Source organism: Ischnura elegans, chromosome 1, assembly GCF_921293095.1.
Source record: "Ischnura elegans chromosome 1, ioIscEleg1.1, whole genome shotgun sequence".
NCBI classification, from domain to species: Eukaryota; Metazoa; Arthropoda; class Insecta; order Odonata; family Coenagrionidae; genus Ischnura; species Ischnura elegans.
The window spans coordinates 31,981,396-31,997,797 of NC_060246.1; positions in this window are offsets into that span (position 1 = coordinate 31,981,396).

Below are 16,402 nucleotides of genomic sequence, written 5' to 3' on the forward strand. Positions count from 1 at the left end.
ACATAAAAATGCTTGACAGTCGGGAATAAATCTATTGGCAATTTTAATTTTTATTTCATATCTCAATAGCCGCAACCTCACGACTTAGTCAAAAAAAAGAAAATAGGGGCGAAGAAGACGTTTAGATTTTCCAAACTATTGTTCCTTACTCGTCAGTGGCGTAACCAGGGGGGGGTCCGGACCCCCCGGAAACATAAAAACATAATTTCTTTTCTTCATAAGAAAAATATTTAAAAAATCATGAATTCACAAAATGTTTATTTAAAATCATCAATTCACAGAATAATTATTTAAATGAAGGTTTTTTGATCATGAAAAGTGTTAAAATTAGATTGAAAAACCTCTACTTAGAAGTCTGTTTTTCAAAAAATTTTCCCCCTGCATTTGAAACCCCCCCGAACGAAATTCCTGGCAACGCCACTGTTACTCATACTAATGCTACTTTTAGGATGCTCCCTCATCTTTTACAGGTACTTCAGTCGACTAGTGTTGCACTATTTTCTTGAAAATTTTTATTCATAGCAATAGAGAAAATTTGTAGTTTTTCTGATGAAAAAATAGGGGCAGTAAATTGCATAAATATTCAGGAAATTTTATAATTGAAGAAATAGGTAAATGACAAAATTTTTTTAAATCGTAAAATAAAAATTGCCTGCCGATATCACAACTTCCTTTGCATTTACTGTAAAACAAAGTGCAACCAAAGCCTGCATTTCTATTGGAGCATCTTGCATCGCAGCCTCTTTGGCAACCGCATTTTTGTAACTCACTGCATGTGTCCAAATGTCCGGAAGAAGTGTCCATTTTGGATCCTCTATGTCTCATTTTGTGTGTTACCAACATTCTTCGAAAGATAGTTGGGATTGATAGATTGAGCCTGCCTTCATAAGTGGCTTGCGAGGTTGTTCACATGATACGTTGTTGCACAGCGAAGAGTATGCGGAAGTGTCCCCTCGCTGCGGTACATACTAGAACGACAACAAAGCACAACTGATTGGAAAGCATACTGTTTCGTTTAGCCTTGTTCAAGAACCAAATGAACCTTATTGAACGATGATACAACGTTACATATACGGCTTGTGCTAAAGAACGCATAAGGATTGTGAAAGGAGGGAAAGACTGGTGTTAGGCTTAAAAGTAGCTCGTTGGAAGGAAAAGTAATACTAAGATGAGTGATTCATCATGTTATTCCATGTAAGGAAACGTAAGGAGAAAATGGATGATTTATTTATTTCAATAGAAATTTTTTTCCTTCATGAATTACATCTTTGAAACCTCAATTAGGTATCTCGCTGACAAAAATACAAGCTAAGATACGGATACGGATTCGGAATTAACGGAAATAGGGAATAAAATACTTAAAATGAAAATTGCACCGAGAAAGTATATAAATAAATGATGTATAGCACGTGATTTATGGCCAATACTTTTTTCCTCCGACATAACCCTTAAATCTATCAAAACACATAAAGTTCAAGTTATTATAGTAAGAAGCCGTTTGGGACACACGAACGGTTATGAATTCATTAAAAGAACTGACTCGCCGCACCGTAAGCCTGTTTGACTTATATATCCTCTCATGAGATTGTTTACCATTCAAAAATCATCAATAGTATTTTCTCCTGAAACTGTGCACCGTCAAAAAGCTTTATCAATACGATGGAAGTAAGACGGTAAATAAAAATTTTGAGCATAATTTGAAACAATTTATGAACTTATTACAAGGTTTCTAATGGTCAATATCACCCATCAAACCAGCAGGACCCTTGCTGTGAAGATGTGAATTTTCTTTGCTTGCTACCGGGGACGCCATTAGCAGGTTACCTAGCTTCACAATATATTTTCTCCTGGCTTTGTTTATCAAATTATCGGTGTGAAAATCAAACAATATGTGCAATGAAAACATCAGCTACATTTTTAATTTTAAAAAGTCTTATGACCTTCAAGATAAATTTTAGTTTCACCACCCATAGAATTTTCGTTAGAAAGATTAGCCAAACTTCGGATTAGCCGCCAAATGACAGGAATGCAGTTGCATCCTGAGGAAATAAATTTGTGAGTTGCCGACCATTATTTATAAGGTCAAATCGTAATTTTGATAGTAGACACTCATACGTAACATTGCACAAAAGGGAGCCCGGTTACAAATTCATGGGTAGCCAAATTGTGCAAGCAAAGCATTTTTAATATGCATATAATCTAAGCATGTGTGTCATTTTATTCGCCATGTAGATTCCTAGCATTCTATACATAATATTATGCATTTGTTGAATTGCTAGCATCCATATACCAAGTTTTTCGTGATACGATGATAATCTGTTCTATCAATTATCGCATTATCATAATTCAAGGTGTTCCAGAAATACAGCAGCAGTTCCATAAACTATTTCCATCACTGCAACTCACCAAGTACTAACTGGTACCATTTACTCATCTATAAAATAGTAAATAAGAAGAAAGTATTTCAAATCAAAGAAAATATTATACATTTAGGATTGGTTAACGGTAGGCTAATAATTTGCGCAATCAATCAAATAGATCATGTTCCTAATTGACATGGGTCCTGCGTGCACGAACGGGTCATTTTGAACGATAATTTATAAAGAACGTATCCAGATAAGTTTAATTTAGTGAACCCTCGTTCATATCAGCTCCTGTCCTCGTTCCAAATGGAAGCCGTATCCGCGGCGGGTACTTACTTATGAATTCATCGAACATATTTTGTTACTGAGAATCCCATCAAAATTCATTGTTATTTATCTAAAACACGTTCACCTTTTACACATTACTTTTCGGAAAGTACCTCTTCAACTCATCATGATTGTGCTGCATTTTCTATCCAATTTTCTCCAGTCGTTTTCATTTAAGCATTTTCTCAATTTAGTCAGTAATTGAGCTATTTTTTATAGAATTTAACAGCTAGTATTGCGATAGAAACTTTATAGATTATCGAAATATTGCTGAGATGATAATAGTTTTTTCTTTTGGGAAACACGGTTGAAAATGCCGAAAACAAGCCATGTTAAACATATTTTGAAGAGAATCTCAACTTATTATCTTAGAGAATCTTATTTCCGTGTTCATGTGATGCATTTCGAAGGTTTGTTTTCTATTGCTGTGTTGGAATAGATTTTTTGAGACCTCTACTCTGTCCTGCATAGAACGTGGAAAATTAAGAAAAAAACAAAGACGTTCTAATGACCTGTTTAAAAGCTGAACCATTGAAAAAATAGTTAATAATAATAATAATAAAACTAGAAAGTAGTTTGAATCCAATAAATTATGAGTAATGGTAGGAAAAAGTACAAAGAACCGGTTTGTCATTTTGATACCCTCGTTTTTCAAGTAGTCAAGTAAGTTCGTTCAACTCGTTCATCAGACACTTCCTCTTTTTCGTCAGTCACTCGGTCGAGTGTCGTCGCGGTGCGATATTTATCAGGCGAGAGGAAAGCGATGGAGGGCATTGATAACTGATTACAGCAAACAATGTTCACCTACTGACCCATGCATATGGTGCTGAATATTGTCAATACCTGAATGTAAACAATGTAGCTGCAATTTAACTTTTCAACTATAAGGACCCTAATAATTTATTATGTCTGAGTGCATATAAACAATTTTATTATATCCCAAATATAATATTTTGAAATATATCAGTGAAATATATTCACATCATGCGTCATTTGAGATATTTGACAATCATAAGTAATACGCAAAATTCACGCTAATAGGATTGAATATGTTTTCTTTTTGGTAATCGACAATGTTAACCAATCAGAGATATAGCTCCCTCTTAAAAGGCAATTTTTCAAATTTTAAAATGGAGCATAACACTATTTGTAGAAATTTCACGTATTTGTTGCAATTATACGTTCTCATTCAAGAACTACGCCACTGTCTATGTCTTATTTACTATTAAATAAAAATTTTGTAGCTGACAGTAAGACATGCCCCGAGCTAACTTTTCGCCAATTTTGTCGGCTTTTCGCAATATTCCATGTTTCCTAAAAATTCGCATACCCGTGGACGAGAACGACTTCAAAGATCCTGATCGTTCCTCAGAACGATCCATCACTAACTCAGTTATATAAAAATACGGTTTTATAGCTCATGCTATCGTCGCAGTCAACTTCGGCGAGTATACAAAATTTACGCTTGACAACAAAAACAGCCTGGTCATTTTGTCAGCCTCCAATCGCTATTCTACCCCCGTTCTCTTCCTTTACTCCAAAACTTCAAGTTGGTACCATATTCCCCGGTCTATATCGGGCAAGAGGACGGCGAAAATTAATTAACAACGGGATCCACACGAGAGTGAAAGTAAGTAGGGAAGGGCAAAATAGCGAAGATTGGAAGCGAACGCCGCGAAGTCGGGATGATAAATGAAATTACAATAAAAACAAGTTTTGACCAATCGGTCGTTTCCTGTCGAAGACTTAATATTCCGGTGAATAGTCACCTGCCCAGGGTACGGGGAATGAACGGAGGGAAGAAAACGAATTCAAGGGGAGGCGAATTGGTGAGGGGAGGGCGGATGGGAAATAACGGAGTGTGTGTCGCCGAGGAAGAGGATAGAGGGTGAGGAGAAGGTGCGGAAGGAAAGAGAGGAAGTGCCCGGGCCGGCCACGCATCATTACCGCAAATCATTTTATCGAGCTTTTATAACGACGATGCGAAATAAGAGCCGGGCGTTTCATAAATGAAGTAGTGATGGGCATCGCTGATACTCCCAAGTTCCCCCCGACTCGGATGCAATATGTTCGGCCACAAACTGAAGACATTAAAAATTCAGCAATTCCACGACACCCCGCACGCTGAAAAATGTATTTTTAAAAGTGAAAAATTACACTCATTTTATCCGAGGGCCAACGTACTGTAAAAGATGCCGAAAAAAGTTATAATTTCAAACCGTGACATTTGAAGAATGCGGATAATAAATCCAACCACTCACAAGATCGTGCAAAATGTATTTAATATAGATAAAGTTGAAATGAAAGACACGCACTTTCTTATTTTTCCATCGGTAGATAAGGGTTTATTTTAAATTATTCTCAGAGAACGCGAAATCACTTTAGTCTACTGCTCACTTTTTAACGTTTACTATCACTGTTTCATTCAATTTTAGACGGTGTATCTCTATATTAAAGGTGCAATTTACTAACTTGTATTTAATATTATGCCACAAATTTAATCTTAGGCAATTTTAATCATTCAATCTATGATACCTGCTAAAAAGAGCGAAAGCTACATTTCGAGCAAAAATTAACTATTGTAACACCTACTTTTTGGCTTCAACCGACCCTCTCTCAAAGTTTCTATTTCCATATACAACAATTGCCATGAGAAAAAATTCCCCTGGACCGGGAATCGAACCACGGACCTTTGGCTTACCGGGCCACTGCGCAGACCACTACGCTATCCAGGTTCTTTAATTATCATGGCAATTATACCGAACCTGATGATACTAGGTGTTTCTATTTCCATGTCTACCTTCTTTAATTTTCTCTAATTTAAATCTCTTTAAATTTCTCACTATCCCAAAATTCATATCGCCATTGTTGACCAAGCATCGGAATTTTTCCAAAAATAAATCATAGGGAAAAACAGTGATTAAACCATATCAAAACAGGAACTTAAATACAGATATTTAGAAGTGATACTTGACTGACTTAAAGGGGTAAATCTGGTTCAATAACAAACATAGGTCTTAAAACATTATAGAGGAGAATAAAAATGCACTAATCATGACTTTCCAGGCGGTCCAAATAGAAATCCTAGGAAAATTGATGACAATTTTCTGTGGCACGATAGTATGATGAACTTGGGTAATCAAGTTAAAAGTCTGAATACCGCCCTATATGTAGCTATATATGTGCTGGATAATACAATTTGACAATCGCATCATCAATATGCTGAAAGGTTTGGAACACTAACACATTATTAGCATTAAGTGTTCCCTTAAGACTCTTGGCATGTGGTGCTTAAAGATTTGAAATCGCAGAAGAGGATATAATGTGATTAATAATGAAAAAGAAAACTTAATTTAACCATTTATACTGTGTAGTCTTAAATACCTGTGGTTGATAATACGTGTACAGAGTAAGGTAATACCTCTTCAGAAAGTGACTGCATTAAGTAAATTTATTTCATTGATACTGCTATTAGAATGAAGAGATATGGTAGCCATTGAAAAAGTTCTTACACCGAAGGAGTGGCAGCAGCTGAATAGGGGACCACCGTCACCCAGGTGGTCGGCAGCCGATAAAAATACCAGCGCTTCTTAACAGCCACTACAAAATCGCCGATCTCGAATGAATAGAGTACTCCATACTGTGACAATCATCATCATAATGCCTGACCTGAGTGCGATAACAATGAAAGGGTTTCACTTTTTTTCTCCCTACCGAAGAGGATGCGATGCAGGACCGGACTCACGAGTGGATTTCGCTCGCGTGCCCTTTCGGAAGAAGGAATGCAGTCAGTATTTTCGGCCACTATCGGCCGGATATCAGAGCGGAGCACAAGTGCACTTGAGGTGGCAGAGATAATTTAGCCCATGTGGTCGAGTCACCTCGAAAATAATAATTAACTTCAAAGAGACACAGTGGCTGAAAATGAAAAAATGAGACTGCCTAAATATTATGCGATGATCGGCGTTATAACACTGATGTCATGCACAAAAATCAGACTCATGAAAATATCTAAAAACTATACACAAAGACAGAGCATATATCCATCCGACGTGACATCAGGATGTTCTACTTTCGAGCCTCAGTCAGTCCATAATTTTCACCCCTGATTTCTTAATTTTACCTTATCCCACTGTTGTCCAACTAGTACTACTGCTTCCTACCCCCTTATTCATCCTTCTGCTATATTAATCTATATTGTGGGCTGATGGCGTTGCGTAAATGGCTCAATGACTAAATATGGCATCCCATTCAAGTCTGAGGAAATAATTCTGCGCTAATCGAATCCAACCACAAATAAGGCTTCGTTCTTAAAGTAAACTGATTTTTTACAAAATCTAATGCATCACATTTTTATCCACTCAACTATTTATTCGATACAAAACCTTTTAACCCCAATCTCTAGAATCTTTGGCTTCCGTTCAATGCTCTTAGCTATCTTTAAACCTTTCTTTCTAACTCAAAGAAATTTTCCTGTTGCCGGTACGGGAATATTTAAGATGGGATTAAAGTGATTTCTCAATTCTAACAATTAAATGTTTTAATAAGTTTGAAATTCCTTATAAAAGAGTTGCATTCAATGGAACAGTTAAAAATGTCTATAAACTATTGGCGGATTGAACTTTATGTTATTTACGTTAAGAGTAATTACATTTCATTTCCATATTCATATGGATTCGAGATTCACTCGGTTCATTCAGTTCATTATGACCGATTTAAAGAACCGATTCATTTCCACGAATCAAATCCCATGAACCGAATCCACGAAATGAACCAATATTCCCACCGCCAGCCAATGGAGATCATCTGTCAGACTTCATAAGAACTTTTTAGGGAATTTTCTTATAAGCTTAGAAGAAAAATGAATGTTCATCCAAGGTGGTTATGAAATTCCAAGCATATGTTTCTTCTTACACCTCAGAAAAATAACTGTATTAATTTTCCTTCATTAATATAAAACTAGTTCAACAAAAAGTCTTGAAATCTTGTACCGCTATTCAATCCATCATTTGTTTTCCAGGAAAAAAACAGAGTTTCATTTTAGCATTTAGAGTTCAGAAATCATTGATTAAATTTTCATGCAGCAGGACTATTCCTACTTTTAGCCTATACTTTCAAAGTGCGAAAAACTTATTGCCGTGGATTAGTACAAATGGTGCCTGAATTGTTCACTTTAGTCGTTCCTATGTAAAACGTGTACACTTTCTCTACTCCCAACAATATAACTGGCCTCAGATTATAATTTTTTTAAATGGCAACTATCCGGCATAAATATTGAGCTATAAATTAAATGACCGCATTCCACACAAGAATGCAACTAAACAATAGTTTTAATACCAAATTCCTCCGAGTTCGGTGTTATATTAAACGAATACATTAATAGAATTTACATAAATAATAATTTCATAAACATGAGAAATTTTCGTATCTATCCAGTGATTTTTATAAGAGACTTGACTCCTTAAAGAAAGCTTGCATACTTCATGATGCAACTCATCACACCAAACTTCATGAAACAAAAACATCACATCAGTTATCGGAGATGAAATATGAGATATTCCTTGGGTCCATAAATAAATATATATGCTTGCATTCATTTTTGACGTGAGGACTTATTTTCAGAATTATTGCCTTTAGTTATTTTACTAACCACTTTTTTTTAAATATCTTGACAGTAGTGCGGCTTTCCTCTGGCTGAATAAAAGTATCTCTGGTAAGTAAGGTAAAAGTTTAACGCAGTAAAAGTGTCTCTGGTTATCAGCAAACGTGGGAGAGAGAATAGCGTCCGTGTTAGGTGAAAACGATTTAGGATCAATGTAGGGTATTTGCATGGTAGGTATATACATATTTAATCTTCATGGGAGGTCAAAAGTGCGTTTGAAATATGAGAGTAGAGCCGTGCTCAAGTACTGCAGAGGGTGTTTTCCCTGGGATGCGGGAACTGTGTCCCCATCTACATGGGAGGTATGGATTGAACTATGCAAGGTTTTCAGTGAGGGTAGGTGGTCCACGGACCACCAAGCCTCATGGCTACCCGTATGTTTACCAAGCTTACGAACAATTACGGGCAACATAGTTTGGACGAAACGGCACGAATTACAAGAATAGTCTACTGTAACGCCGACACAATCACCTACCAAATGTAAATTTCTTACAATTGCGGGTAAATGATCACGATAACCTTGAAGTTAGCTTAATGCGCCAAAGATGGCCAAAATTTAACCACCTCCAAATCATAAATTCTCAGCCAATAATAGATGGAACCGTAACAGACAACACATGTATAAGCAAAACCCAGATTCCAAGTGATTGTTTTGGTAGAGCTTTCAAAAATTGACTAATGAAGTTTCAGCAAACTATTTATCGGTCGGTTTATTCAATAGTTTCAGCTTATATTCTGACGAAATATTTTTAAGCTTCATTTTATGCCTTTACGGGAAAATACCTTTACGTCGACTCAAGTTATTGGCCGTTCCATTCTAAAGCGAGCACCCATGGGTAAAATAACCTTAAAGACGCAACGATATGACCTTGAATAACCTCTGTCTCACAAAAATTGCCGCGTGATAGTTAAAATAGAGCCGATGGCGCCACATGGGGCGGCGCGCTTTACGAGGCGGCAAGGGGAGGCGCGGGGAACGAGGGTGAGACTCCGTCTCAAGTTGAGCTGGCTGCTGGTGGCGCACCACCGCAAGGGTTCGTGCCCTGGCGAAGAAACACGATAGGGGAATTAAATGGGGCGATGTTGACGAGATCACAATGGGGCTTCTGCAAAGACTCTACCAATACGCGAGGTTGGTGGCCCTTAGAGAGGCCTCCAAGTGAAGGGGTGCTGGAGAAGGGGGGACGAGGGGGAGCGTGGAAGGGGTTGGAAGGACAAGAGAGGACAGCCGGAGAGTGAATACATGCGGTAGCATTGTGTTATAGTATGAGTGGAGCACCTAAGCTCCTGCGGATGTGGAAAGCGATTGTTTTCTCTTGCCCACACACGCCGCGGCGTCACAAGTCACTAAGAAAAATAAATACCGAGATTTTGCGCAGAAAATGCCTCATGTTTTTGTCATGTAATGAAGATTAATATACGACGCAAATAATGCACCTGAATTTAAGTCAATAGCTGTAATTGAGTGTCAGAATATTCTATAATAATAATACACTACTTTTGGTTCGATAAAAAAAGCCGATTATTGAGGTTTAGGCACCTTTTTTTCGATTTTCACTCACCATAAATCCGTCATAGGCGATGACCAAAAAAATTGTATCTTGAAATGAAATTTCATTTTACTATATCGTCATGTTATAGAGATTGACCAAAATTCTGTTCGATTAAAACCTACGAATAAGCGAACGTTTCCCGCCAGCACATGCTGTGAAAACTCATGTTGTTTATTTTTTTCCAGTTAAATTGTTTTTTGATATATATTTCTGAACTCAACATATTATTACACGTTTGAATTATAGTATTACTGAAAAGGAGAGACTGATGGTGGCTTACAAAATCTCTCACTATGATTAAAAAGTCTCAAAATTCTAACAATACTTACAAAATATGGATAAATTTCCAGCGATTTTATCGAGGGTGTGGAAAATAATAACGGTAAAGTTTCCCCCTTCTGCATTTAATTCCCCATCTTTACACACACGCAAATTTTACTCTCTCCAGTAAGTTCTAAGAATGAATAATATCACCTCATTCAGCACTCGTCATAGAATAAAATATTCTACTGCAACTCATAGTTACTCTTTCATAAGCAATTTCATTCATTTTTTATTGTTACTCATGTCCAAATGGCATATATGTTCAGGTAAAACTTCTTCAAATCAAAGAATCGATTGTAGTTGGGCCGTATCAAAAACATAATTGATATTGCGGAGGAAAGAATTTAACAAGCATTATCCCAAAGAATATTTGCATAAAAATAATGACGCCAGCATAAGAAATATAGCCCTCTGTAAAAACCTTCACGATTTTGAAGTTTTATGCAGTAAAATGAGGCCAGACAGAATTCAAATTAGCTTCACCATATACAAAAATCATTACGATCATCATAGAAATGCATTTATTATAACCTATTAGGCAGGTGGAAATAAAAATATTCCGTACAAGCATGAGAAAATGTGAAATTCTCCTCCCAAGAACGAAAACGTTTCGTATACAAGGTCCACTAAGAAAAAATACTATGGTGCAGAATGTTGCCACCATATTTTTTAATGTACAGCAATCCAAATGCATAAGGTCTTCCTTAAATATTCTCGCACGGCTGCGTTAAAGCAAGTTCCAACCAGCGTGTGCCAAGTGGTAGGTACCAATAACGAAATTACCAAGATATTCGTAAGGGAAAAAAAGCAGAAGACCCGGATTCCTTTCGTGAATAAAAAGAAGAAACGTGCTCTTCGTTAAGATCTCGTCCTCGGTCACGTCCACTCGGTCGACGACGCACGTGCGTGCTCGCTTCCGAGCGCACGGCGACGAACCAGAGTTGAGAAGACAAAAAACTGCGACGGAGCGAAAGGTGGGGGGGGGGGGGGAGCAATCGGCTGGGGAGAAAGAAACTCGATCCTTGGCATCTCCAACATCTGGTAAAGAGGAAGACACGCGCCCTCGCTCGCGTAATGCCTGCCGCCGATTGCATCTCTTTGTCTCGGCGGCGACGGAGGCGCCTCTCGTCGGCGAGCAGGCGAAGCGACGCCCGGCGTCGGATTTCCGACAGAACTCACTGAAGAGCGCGGGGCCGGAGTGCGTGATCGTGAGCGGGACCTAAACAAGCACGCGCGAATGACATGACAAAGGAATGAAGAAAAAAAAATGAACGCTATAATTACAGCGGACGGATTCGGATGGAGCTCTTAATTTAACCGGACGGGACCGAGGAGACGAAACTGTCAATTAAAAGAGGGAGAGAGAATGATGAAGCATTAGGAGAGGCATAAATTCATGATGCAATGGAGTAAAATTGGTAAAATTAAGGTAGAAAAATAACCCTAAACCTACAAGGGAAAATATTAGTAAATTGCCCTTAAAAATTATTCATAGTATTAAGGAGTACGAAGTTGCAAAAAACACGTGTGAGCGGTAGATTAACACGGAAGAGAGTATCGGAGTGTTTTCCTTAATAATGGTGATGTGTTCCTTTATCTATAAGAAAATTTTACAAAAGCACCAACTGCATTGACTTTTTGATTGATAGACGGAAAATACCGCAATTTTATTTTTCAAAATATGTTGTGAATAATAGATAAAGTACGTAACCAGCACGGTATATTTGAAAATAGTTTTACTCCTTTTTGTAGAGGAACAATTACACTTAAGTATTACGTAGCAAAATGGCTGGAATTTGAATATGCAAGAACTACAAATTAAACAGCACATACCCACGCAGTTACGCGCAACTTGCTCCAATGCATTCCATCAACCAATTTTCATCATTCTAGGATAGAAGATTCAAAATCATATTTACCAAGAGATCCAATTTTTGGAAAGAGCGCGAGCCGATATTCGAGAAAGCGACTATAGTAACTATCACCTCTTGTTTGTGACCTTCCATCAGGAGATGTACGAAATACTTTGGTAAAGCTAAAGAATTGATTGAATAGATTATGAGGAAAGAACGGAGAATTGACCTGAAAAGTGGGTATGTTTAACAATATCGATTATTCGATCATGACAAAATATTTCACCGCAATCTGAAGAAGAAAGCAAATAATGGCAGAATATTTTTTGCAGAAGGGCCAGCAGCCTGACGACCTAAGGACCAGCTTAAATTAATAATGGCCTTAAAATAAGAATGATAATACGTATTTCTTTAATACATAAAATGACTATCAAATTTAAAAATACCGGGACTATCCACGGTGATATCTTTACGCAGTCACCCATAGTGCACAAATTGTGCGAAAAATCCACAGAGAAAAAATCATTCCAGTCAAGGCGAATGATTTTTTCTCTGTGGATTTTTCCCACAGCTTTCAAATATTTATGAGTGACAATCAAAGTTCACCATTCCAACCAACATCTATTTAAGGACCTTAACTGAGGCAGCAGCTTAGGAGAGTGACAATGAATGTAGATGTATCGAAGAGATAAAATGAATCACTCAAACGGAATCATTCACACGTTTAGAGCCTACTCTTAGTTATGAAAATGGAAAATCTTCACATCAACGCCCAAGACAATTATGTAGGGATCAGGACAGGCACTTCAAAAACTCAAAATCGTTCAGGAGACACACGGAAATAACCAAAAAGCTCAAGAACTTAGTAGTTTCTTTGAGGCTCTGTTATTTATCAATTTATTTATTTATTTATGTAGATTCGCCACCCTCGAAAAAAACACAGTGAATCCTTTAAATCAGGTGAGTTCCACAAAAAACAATGGACGACCACGAACACCCATGCCCTTGAAGAGGATTCCCAACCAGGTGAGACTCGAATCCGCAACCTCAAGCAGGCGAGGCAGACCCCGCTGCCGCAGACGACGGCAAATTATATCAATTAAAATACCGCTATATAGCCCTACGTAATATTTAGTCACGAATATATGAAGATCGAGGAATATTTTTGACAATATTTGAACATCGGACTGAACGTGACACTCAGTGGACTCCGTCATTGCATACCAATGAAGTCGTTCATCCTAATTCGAACCCATAATTAATGATTCCGATGAATGAGCGTGCATAAATATTTTTTGTGAAAAACATTATTTAACACACAGACACTCATTTGTACAATGTAAACAAATATGGTTTGGATTTCGACATTTGTGATATCGCCAGAGATCCAAGGGAAAGCGAGGGAGGTTGGACGTTTTCATGGTGATTGGGTGGCAGCAAATTGATGTCAAAAATTTTCAATTCGCTCTTTCGGTGAAGATAAAGGACGCTAATGTTTCCCCGCCGATAGCTCTGAGGATATTAGGCAATTAATTAAATAATTGAAACATAGCTCTTTTAACTTTTGGACGCTAGCATAATCGGCCATGAAAAACTATAACAATCGAACCCGTAGCTACGGCCCGTAATAATTAATTGTGCCACTCCCTGGACACTTCTTCAAATCTTTCGAATTCATCAGGTACATGGTTTATTCTCAGTATACTTGCCGGCAGAAAATACATCACAAGTTTGGATGAAATCACACTACCTTCATCAATACTAGTACCCATCCGGCAAGTCGCCTCAACTTGCAAGCGGGACACTACCACACTATATCGGATTAGATTAATCCTCGATCCTATTATAGGAATTAATAAGTCAATATGTATCTCCATTATAAAATACGAAAATTTACTTGAACCACGAATGAAACAAAAATTTATGTTTTACTCATACAAATAGTCTAACTTCCCTAAACAAATAATTTTATTCCACAGAGCCAACTTTCTTTCGATATAAATTAATGCAATAATTTTTAACGAATCACAGTAGTTATTCTGAAAAGAGGCTGAAGGCATAAGCATCATAAAGGCTATGAGTGATGAATAATTCAAACGATAAAGAATTAACTGCAACGACATAGCAGCGTGACACTTCACCGAAGCTAATCTCTACTTATGACTAACTCCAGTTTTCAGTGTGGTATTTGTACGATTAACACGACAAAATGAGCACCAAGAATTGGCACCACAAGTGACATCAAAGTAAATTTAACTCCACCTCCATTCTCAATTAGAGATACTTCTCTCCTATGCTTCTCCATATGAAGATGGGACCACAGTACGAGCGGTGCACTAAATATGGAAAGCAGTAAGTTATTAGGCTTTCCTGGCGACCAAGTTCCATAAATTACTCTCGGGTTCTGCATTGTGTCAAGTTTTTTACGGCCGACGTTTTGATGCTCGCCTAGCGCGTCCTTATCAGGGCATATGAGTGACTCGTGCTCACTGAGTGACTCACTCACCTGTCCTGATAACGGTACGCGAGTCAAGCATCGAAACCTCGGCCACAAAAAATTGACCCTATGGAGAAGCCGAGAAGAATCCTCGCAATTTTAAGCATTTCCCATACAGGCTCATTTATGGGATAAAACTCGCGGTAAATCTGCTGGGAAAATTCATGTTACCAATTTTTAAAAAAATCAAGATATCCTTCGACATTATAGCAACACATACCTAAAAGATTCCCACTTTCCTAACAGATTGATTAACATGAAACCCCAAGCATTTAGTGCCGGCACAAGCTTCATTATTTCTGATCGCTTTGATTGTTTATAATTATTACATAAGATAAGCGAATTTATGTCACAGAAAAAGTGATAACAAATATCTGCATAGCTTCGAACTCTACATAGAACACCGATAATTGATTGCACTGATGGGTTATTTAGAGCGTAAAAGACAATAGTATCGATTGGCCCAGACGTTAATACCAGACTGGTCAGTTTTACTGAGATGAGCGTTAAATAGGTAAAATTTTCCGTCCGGTCAAAGACTTGGCATTGATGATTATGAGTAAAATAAATACGCATTAAAAAATTGTTTCTAATAAATTTCTTAACTATTACCAACAACATTTAATACGAAATGTTTGAGCTTTGACTAAAGGAAATGTAAAACACTTGCAAATATAATACATAGGCAGTAAACCGACAAAAAATATACTCCAGTAAACAAAATATATATGTACTCAGACATACTACGAAATTCCCACGCACCATGCAGTGAAAAACAAGTAAAATTTAGGAAGGAATACAACATAGAAAATCGATCCATACCTACGTAGTAATTAAGCATGAAAAAAACAGTCGCAAGTTGTCTTCCTTTTATTATATCTTCCATATACGCCATTTGACCGCTTCCTCAGGACAACAGCAGCACAAAGCTGTATCACTTTTCCAATTAAATATTTTCCCGTAAGAAAAGAAACCTTTGGAGCGGTATTTGCCGCACGAGTGCACGATAACCAAAGCTTTGATTGCGCGCGCCCCGCTCCGAGTCTGCACAAGGGAGCAATTGAAGTTATGATTGCCGCTGCGTCAGGCGAGGAGGGAGTTCCGCACACGCCAGCGACACACACACAAGCCGAGAAGAGAGGACTGAGGATGACGGGAGAACGCGAGCAGCTGCATATCGGAGCTAACATCGCGCAAAAGGGGGAGATTTCGCCACAACCGAAGATCTCCGACCCCACAACGCTGCCAATACTGTTAATTTTTCGGCTTACCCATTGCTAAAGATATATACCGCCACATCCTTTGATCTACCCTCACAGTTGTTTTCGACAACTTAAGTGAAAATGAAGTCAAGTGGCAGGGATGCGATATTGTTCATTAATGCATTGTTATCATTCAGTACCAATTCATTCCTGCTGTTTTAAGAAAATGCCATTTAAAATAGGCGAATAATCCATTGATGCATAGTTATAACTTATAAAAGCAACGACAAGCTTAATCTTTCAAAACACAGAAAAAATTTAATTGCACAAATTAGGAACGTATAAAATCGTTTCAGGCTTAATTTTGTGGAATATTGCTATATCCATGATTAAAATACAAATGGTAATGTCCACATTATTTAATTTAACACTTAACGACCGACCGTGGTTTCGACACTTTATGTGTTACGTGTTTTAATCATGCACAAATTAGGGACTATCAACACACTAAACTAGCAGAAAATCATTAACTTCTTATGCATACATATTACATAAGTATTGAAGATAACTAAAAGGTAAATCCCCATCTTTGTTTGAATCTCCCAACGTCCCAATGTACAT